The sequence below is a fragment of the Agelaius phoeniceus genome, chromosome 33, assembly GCF_051311805.1.
Source record: "Agelaius phoeniceus isolate bAgePho1 chromosome 33, bAgePho1.hap1, whole genome shotgun sequence".
NCBI lineage: Eukaryota > Metazoa > Chordata > Aves > Passeriformes > Icteridae > Agelaius > Agelaius phoeniceus.
The window spans coordinates 4,730,773-4,739,920 of record NC_135297.1 but is presented as its reverse complement, the minus strand read 5'-3'; positions in this window follow the sequence as shown (position 1 = coordinate 4,739,920).

The following is a 9,148-nucleotide window of genomic DNA, read 5'->3' as shown; positions in this document are numbered from 1 at the left end:
TGCAAGTCCTTAGAGCCCCAGACGCCACCTTTCATCTGACACCCAGAGCCTGGGCCAATGACTTCGTTTTCCCCATGGAAAATGGCCTCCATTTCTGGCCTCTCACCCTGACCAAGAGGGTGGTGCCCAGCAAGAAATTTGCAAGCTTTGCTGGATTGCTCCAAATCTAAAGCTGCCACTTGTTGTTGTTCTATTTCTCTAGAGTCCCATAATGCTGTTCTCAGATTGCTAAAGTCCATACCTCCTCGGTGTGTTCTTATGGCTGCAGATCTTCACAGCACAGACGCTTTCTTCTGCATGCTGTTCTTTCCCAGTTCAGGGCTCCTTCAAGGCTCTCCCTGAATGGCTAAGCCGCCCCCTTTTATCCCAGTTCTCTTCAATGCTCACAGCTGCAGCCCATCAAGGACAACCAGGACCTGTGGGGCAAAGCCTCTAGACAGATATTCAAATAGAATCCATTTCCTCTACTCTAGCCAGTAAGTACTACCCTACAAGTCCTTAGAGCCCCAAAGGCCACCTTTCATCTGACACCCAGACCCTGGGGAAAGGACTTCTTTTTCCCATGGCAAATGGCCTCCCTTGGCAGCCACTCACCCTGGCAGAAAGTGGGAGCCTTGCTAGAATGATGCAATCGTTGCTGGATTTTTCCAAAAGAAAAGCTGGCAGCAACTAGGGCCCTGGAAGTACTTAGAGCCTCAAACGCCACCTTGAACATATTACTGAGACCCTGAGGAAAGGACATCTTTTTCCCATGGAAAATGGCCTTCATTTGTGGCCACTTGGCCTGGCAGGCAGGGCAGTGCCAAGCCAGGAATCTACAAACTCTGCTGGATCCTTCCAGAACGAAAGCTGCCAGCAACTAGGACCCTGCAAGTCCTTAGAGCCCCAGATGCCACCTGTCATCTGACACCAAGAGCCTGGGCCAATGACTTCGTTTTCCCCATGGAAAATGGCCTCCATTTCTGGCCTCTCACCCTGACCAAGAGGGTGGTGCCCAGCAAGAAATTTGCAATCTTTGCTGGATTGCTCCAAATCTAAAGCTGCCACTTGTTGTTGTTCTATTTCTCTAGAGTCCCATAATGCTGTTCTCAGATTGCTAAAGTCCATACCTCCTCGGTGTGTTCTTATGGCTGCAGATCTTCACAGCACAGACGCTTTCTTCTGCATGCTGTTCTTTCCCAGTTCAGGGCTCCTTCAAGGCTCTCCCTGAATGGCTAAGCCGCCCCCTTTTATCCCAGTTCTCTTCAATGCTCACAGCTGCAGCCCATCAAGGACAACCAGGACCTGTGGGGCAAAGCCTCTAGACAGATATTCAAATAGAATCCATTTCCTCTACTCTAGCCAGTAAGTACTACCCTACAAGTCCTCAGAACCCCAAAGGCCACCTTTCATCTGACACCCAGACCCTGGGGAAAGGACTTCTTTTTCCCATGGCAAATGGCCTCCCTTGGCAGCCACTCACCCTGGCAGAAAGTGGGAGCCTTGCTAGAATGATGCAATCGTTGCTGGATTTTTCCAAAAGAAAAGCTGCCAGCAACTAGGGCCCTGGAAGTACTTAGAGCCTCAAACGCCACCTTGAACATATTACTGAGACCCTGAGGAAAGGACATCTTTTTCCCATGGAAAATGGCCTTCATTTGTGGCCACTTGGCCTGGCAGGCAGGGCAGTGCCAAGCCAGGAATCTACAAACTCTGCTGGATCCTTCCAGAACGAAAGCTGCCAGCAACTAGGACCCTGCAAGTCCTTAGAGGCCCAGATGCCACCTGTCATCTGACACCAAGAGCCTGGGCCAATGACTTCGTTTTCCCCATGGAAAATGGCCTCCATTTCTGGCCTCTCACCCTGACCAAGAGGGTGGTGCCCAGCAAGAAATTTGCAAGCTTTGCTGGATTGCTCCAAATCTAAAGCTGCCACTTGTTGTTGTTCTATTTCTCTAGAGTCCCATCATGCTGTTCTCAGATTGCTAAAGTCCATACCTCCTCGGTGTGTTCTTATGGCTGCAGATCTTCACAGCACAGACGCTTTCTTCTGCATGCTGTTCTTTCCCAGTTCAGGGCTCCTTCAAGGCTCTCCCTGAATGGCTAAGCCGCCCCCTTTTATCCCAGTTCTCTTCAATGCTCACAGCTGCAGCCCATCAAGGACAACCAGGACCTGTGGGGCAAAGCCTCTAGACAGATATTCAAATAGAATCCATTTCCTCTACTCTAGCCAGTAAGTACTACCCTACAAGTCCTCAGAACCCCAAAGGCCACCTTTCATCTGACACCCAGACCCTGGGAAAAGGACTTCTTTTTCCCATGGCAAATGGCCTCCCCCTTGGCAGCCACTCACCCTGGCAGAAAGTGGGAGCCTTGCTAGAATGATGCAATCGTTGCTGGATTTTTCCAAAAGAAAAGCTGCCAGCAACTAGGGCCCTGGAAGTACTTAGAGCCTCAAACGCCACCTTGAACATATTACTGAGACCCTGAGGAAAGGACATCTTTTTCCCATGGAAAATGGCCTTCATTTGTGGCCACTTGGCCTGGCAGGCAGGGCAGTGCCAAGCCAGGAATCTACAAACTCTGCTGGATCCTTCCAGAACGAAAGCTGCCAGCAACTAGGACCCTGCAAGTCCTTAGAGCCCCAGATGCCACCTGTCATCTGACACCAAGAGCCTGGGCCAATGACTTCGTTTTCCCCATGGAAAATGGCCTCCATTTCTGGCCTCTCACCCTGACCAAGAGGGTGGTGCCCAGCAAGAAATTTGCAAGCTTTGCTGGATTGCTCCAAATCTAAAGCTGCCACTTGTTGTTGTTCTATTTCTCTAGAGTCCCATCATGCTGTTCTCAGATTGCTAAAGTCCATACCTCCTTGGTGTGTTCTTATGGCTGCAGATCTTCACAGCACAGACGCTTTCTTCTGCATGCTGTTCTTTCCCAGTTCAGGGCTCCTTCAAGGCTCTCCCTGAATGGCTAAGCCGCCCCCTTTTATCCCAGTTCTCTTCAATGCTCACAGCTGCAGCCCATCAAGGACAACCAGGACCTGTGGGGCAAAGCCTCTAGACAGATATTCAAATAGAATCCATTTCCTCTACTCTAGCCAGTAAGTACTACCCTACAAGTCCTCAGAACCCCAAAGGCCACCTTTCATCTGACACCCAGACCCTGGGGAAAGGACTTCTTTTTCCCATGGCAAATGGCCTCCCTTGGCAGCCACTCACCCTGGCAGAAAGTGGGAGCCTTGCTAGAATGATGCAATCGTTGCTGGATTTTTCCAAAAGAAAAGCTGGCAGCAACTAGGGCCCTGGAAGTACTTAGAGCCTCAAACGCCACCTTGAACATATTACTGAGACCCTGAGGAAAGGACATCTTTTTCCCATGGAAAATGGCCTTCATTTGTGGCCACTTGGCCTGGCAGGCAGGGCAGTGCCAAGCCAGGAATCTACAAACTCTGCTGGATCCTTCCAGAACGAAAGCTGCCAGCAACTAGGACCCTGCAAGTCCTTAGAGCCCCAGACGCCACCTTTCATCTGACACCCAGAGCCTGGGCCAATGACTTCGTTTTCCCCATGGAAAATGGCCTCCATTTCTGGCCTCTCACCCTGACCAAGAGGGTGGTGCCCAGCAAGAAATTTGCAAGCTTTGCTGGATTGCTCCAAATCTAAAGCTGCCACTTGTTGTTGTTCTATTTCTCTAGAGTCCCATCATGCTGTTCTCAGATTGCTAAAGTCCATACCTCCTCGGTGTGTTTTTATGGCTGCAGATCTTCACAGCACAGACGCTTTCTTCTGCATGCTGTTCTTTCCCAGTTCAGGGCTCCTTCAAGGCTCTCCCTGAATGGCTAAGCCGCCCCCTTTTATCCCACTTCTCTTCAATGCTCACAGCTGCAGCCCATCAAGGACAACCAGGACCTGTGGGGCAAAGCCTCTAGACAGATATTCAAATAGAATCCATTTCCTCTACTCTAGCCAGTAAGTACTACCCTACAAGTCCTCAGAACCCCAAAGGCCACCTTTCATCTGACACCCAGACCCTGGGGAAAGGACTTCTTTTTCCCATGGCAAATGGCCTCCCTTGGCAGCCACTCACCCTGGCAGAAAGTGGGAGCCTTGCTAGAATGATGCAATCGTTGCTGGATTTTTCCAAAAGAAAAGCTGCCAGCAACTAGGGCCCTGGAAGTACTTAGAGCCTCAAACGCCACCTTGAACATATTACTGAGACCCTGGGGAAAGGACATCTTTTTCCCATGGAAAATGGCCTTCATTTGTGGCCACTTGGCCTGGCAGGCAGGGCAGTGCCAAGCCAGGAATCTACAAACTGTGCTGGATCCTTCCAGAACGAAAGCTGCCAGCAACTAGGACCCTGCAAGTCCTTAGAGCCCCAGATGCCACCTGTCATCTGACACCAAGAGCCTGGGCCAATGACTTCGTTTTCCCCATGGAAAATGGCCTCCATTTCTGGCCTCTCACCCTGACCAAGAGGGTGGTGCCCAGCAAGAAATTTGCAAGCTTTGCTGGATTGCTCCAAATCTAAAGCTGCCACTTGTTGTTGTTCTATTTCTCTAGAGTCCCATCATGCTGTTCTCAGCTTGCTAAAGTCCATACCTCCTCGGTGTGTTCTTATGGCTGCAGATCTTCACAGCACAGACGCTTTCTTCTGCATGCTGTTCTTTCCCAGTTCAGGGCTCCTTCAAGGCTCTCCCTGAATGGCTAAGCCGCCCCCTTTTATCCCAGTTCTCTTCAATGCTCACAGCTGCAGCCCATCAAGGACAACCAGGACCTGTGGGGCAAAGCCTCTAGACAGATATTCAAATAGAATCCATTTCCTCTACTCTAGCCAGTAAGTACTACCCTACAAGTCCTTAGAGCCCCAAAGGCCACCTTTCATCTGACACCCAGACCCTGGGGAAAGGACTTCTTTTTCCCATGGCAAATGGCCTCCCTTGGCAGCCACTCACCCTGGCAGAAAGTGGGAGCCTTGCTAGAATGATGCAATCGTTGCTGGATTTTTCCAAAAGAAAAGCTGGCAGCAACTAGGGCCCTGGAAGTACTTAGAGCCTCAAACGCCACCTTGAACATATTACTGAGACCCTGAGGAAAGGACATCTTTTTCCCATGGAAAATGGCCTTCATTTGTGGCCACTTGGCCTGGCAGGCAGGGCAGTGCCAAGCCAGGAATCTACAAACTCTGCTGGATCCTTTAAGAACAAAAGCTGCCAGCAACTAGGACCCTGCAAGTCCTTAGAGCCCCAGATGCCACCTGTCATCTGACACCAAGAGCCTGGGCCAATGACTTCGTTTTCCCCATGGAAAATGGCCTCCATTTCTGGCCTCTCACCCTGACCAAGAGGGTGGTGCCCAGCAAGAAATTTGCAATCTTTGCTGGATTGCTCCAAATCTAAAGCTGCCACTTGTTGTTGTTCTATTTCTCTAGAGTCCCATCATGCTGTTCTCAGCTTGCTAAAGTCCATACCTCCTCGGTGTGTTCTTATGGCTGCAGATCTTCACAGCACAGACGCTTTCTTCTGCATGCTGTTCTTTCCCAGTTCAGGGCTCCTTCAAGGCTCTCCCTGAATGGCTACGCCGCCCCCTTTTATCCCAGTTCTCTTCAATGCTCACAGCTGCAGCCCATCAAGGACAACCAGGACCTGTGGGGCAAAGCCTCTAGACAGATATTCAAATAGAATCCATTTCCTCTACTCTAGCCAGTAAGTACTACCCTACAAGTCCTCAGAACCCCAAAGGCCACCTTTCATCTGACACCCAGACCCTGGGGAAAGGACTTCTTTTTCCCATGGCAAATGGCCTCCCTTGGCAGCCACTCACCCTGGCAGAAAGTGGGAGCCTTGCTAGAATGATGCAATCGTTGCTGGATTTTTCCAAAAGAAAAGCTGGCAGCAACTAGGGCCCTGGAAGTACTTAGAGCCTCAAACGCCACCTTGAACATATTACTGAGACCCTGGGGAAAGGACATCTTTTTCCCATGGAAAATGGCCTTCATTTGTGGCCACTTGGCCTGGCAGGCAGGGCAGTGCCAAGCCAGGAATCTACAAACTCTGCTGGATCCTTCCAGAACGAAAGCTGCCAGCAACTAGGACCCTGCAAGTCCTTAGAGCCCCAGACGCCACCTTTCATCTGACACCCAGAGCCTGGGCCAATGACTTCGTTTTCCCCATGGAAAATGGCCTCCATTTCTGGCCTCTCACCCTGACCAAGAGGGTGGTGCCCAGCAAGAAATTTGCAAGCTTTGCTGGATTGCTCCAAATCTAAAGCTGCCACTTGTTGTTGTTCTATTTCTCTAGAGTCCCATAATGCTGTTCTCAGATTGCTAAAGTCCATACCTCCTCGGTGTGTTCTTATGGCTGCAGATCTTCACAGCACAGACGCTTTCTTCTGCATGCTGTTCTTTCCCAGTTCAGGGCTCCTTCAAGGCTCTCCCTGAATGGCTAAGCCGCCCCCTTTTATCCCACTTCTCTTCAATGCTCACAGCTGCAGCCCATCAAGGACAACCAGGACCTGTGGGGCAAAGCCTCTAGACAGATATTCAAATAGAATCCATTTCCTCTACTCTAGCCAGTAAGTACTACCCTACAAGTCCTCAGAACCCCAAAGGCCACCTTTCATCTGACACCCAGACCCTGGGGAAAGGACTTCTTTTTCCCATGGCAAATGGCCTCCCTTGGCAGCCACTCACCCTGGCAGAAAGTGGGAGCCTTGCTAGAATGATGCAATCGTTGCTGGAATTTTCCAAAAGAAAAGCTGGCAGCAACTAGGGCCCTGGAAGTACTTAGAGCCTCAAACGCCACCTTGAACATATTACTGAGACCCTGGGGAAAGGACATCTTTTTCCCATGGAAAATGGCCTTCATTTGTGGCCACTTGGCCTGGCAGGCAGGGCAGTGCCAAGCCAGGAATCTACAAACTGTGCTGGATCCTTCCAGAACGAAAGCTGCCAGCAACTAGGACCCTGCAAGTCCTTAGAGCCCCAGATGCCACCTGTCATCTGACACCCAGAGCCTGGGCCAATGACTTCGTTTTCCCCATGGAAAATGGCCTCCATTTCTGGCCTCTCACCCTGACCAAGAGGGTGGTGCCCAGCAAGAAATTTGCAAGCTTTGCTGGATTGCTCCAAATCTAAAGCTGCCACTTGTTGTTGTTCTATTTCTCTAGAGTCCCATAATGCTGTTCTCAGATTGCTAAAGTCCATACCTCCTCGGTGTGTTCTTATGGCTGCAGATCTTCACAGCACAGACGCTTTCTTCTGCATGCTGTTCTTTCCCAGTTCAGGGCTCCTTCAAGGCTCTCCCTGAATGGCTAAGCCGCCCCCTTTTATCCCAGTTCTCTTCAATGCTCACAGCTGCAGCCCATCAAGGACAACCAGGACCTGTGGGGCAAAGCCTCTAGACAGATATTCAAATAGAATCCATTTCCTCTACTCTAGCCAGTAAGTAGTACCCTACAAGTCCTCAGAACCCCAAAGGCCACCTTTCATCTGACACCCAGACCCTGGGGAAAGGACTTCTTTTTCCCATGGCAAATGGCCTCCCTTGGCAGCCACTCACCCTGGCAGAAAGTGGGAGCCTTGCTAGAATGATGCAATCGTTGCTGGATTTTTCCAAAAGAAAAGCTGGCAGCAACTAGGGCCCTGGAAGTACTTAGAGCCTCAAACGCCACCTTGAACATATTACTGAGACCCTGGGGAAAGGACATCTTTTTCCCATGGAAAATGGCCTTCATTTGTGGCCACTTGGCCTGGCAGGCAGGGCAGTGCCAAGCCAGGAATCTACAAACTCTGCTGGATCCTTCCAGAACGAAAGCTGCCAGCAACTAGGACCCTGCAAGTCCTTAGAGCCCCAGATGCCACCTGTCATCTGACACCAAGAGCCTGGGCCAATGACTTCGTTTTCCCCATGGAAAATGGCCTCCATTTCTGGCCTCTCACCCTGACCAAGAGGGTGGTGCCCAGCAAGAAATTTGCAAGCTTTGCTGGATTGCTCCAAATCTAAAGCTGCCACTTGTTGTTGTTCTATTTCTCTAGAGTCCCATCATGCTGTTCTCAGATTGCTAAAGTCCATACCTCCTCGGTGTGTTCTTATGGCTGCAGATCTTCACAGCACAGACGCTTTCTTCTGCATGCTGTTCTTTCCCAGTTCAGGGCTCCTTCAAGGCTCTCCCTGAATGGCTAAGCCGCCCCCTTTTATCCCAGTTCTCTTCAATGCTCACAGCTGCAGCCCATCAAGGACAACCAGGACCTGTGGGGCAAAGCCTCTAGACAGATATTCAAATAGAATCCATTTCCTCTACTCTAGCCAGTAAGTACTACCCTACAAGTCCTCAGAACCCCAAAGGCCACCTTTCATCTGACACCCAGACCCTGGGGAAAGGACTTCTTTTTCCCATGGCAAATGGCCTCCCTTGGCAGCCACTCACCCTGGCAGAAAGTGGGAGCCTTGCTAGAATGATGCAATCGTTGCTGGATTTTTCCAAAAGAAAAGCTGGCAGCAACTAGGGCCCTGGAAGTACTTAGAGCCTCAAACGCCACCTTGAACATATTACTGAGACCCTGGGGAAAGGACATCTTTTTCCCATGGAAAATGGCCTTCATTTGTGGCCACTTGGCCTGGCAGGCAGGGCAGTGCCAAGCCAGGAATCTACAAACTCTGCTGGATCCTTCCAGAACGAAAGCTGCCAGCAACTAGGACCCTGCAAGGCCTTAGAGCCCCAGACGCCACCTGTCATCTGACACCCAGAGCCTGGGCCAATGACTTCGTTTTCCCCATGGAAAATGGCCTCCATTTCTGGCCTCTCACCCTGACCAAGAGGGTGGTGCCCAGCAAGAAATTTGCAAGCTTTGCTGGATTGCTCCAAATCTAAAGCTGCCACTTGTTGTTGTTCTATTTCTCTAGAGTCCCATCATGCTGTTCTCAGATTGCTAAAGTCCATACCTCCTCGGTGTGTTCTTATGGCTGCAGATCTTCACAGCACAGACGCTTTCTTCTGCATGCTGTTCTTTCCCAGTTCAGGGCTCCTTCAAGGCTCTCCCTGAATGGCTAAGCCGCCCCCTTTTATCCCAGTTCTCTTCAATGCTCACAGCTGCAGCCCATCGAGGACAACCAGGACCTGTGGGGCAAAGCCTCTAGACAGATATTCAAATAGAATCCATTTCCTCT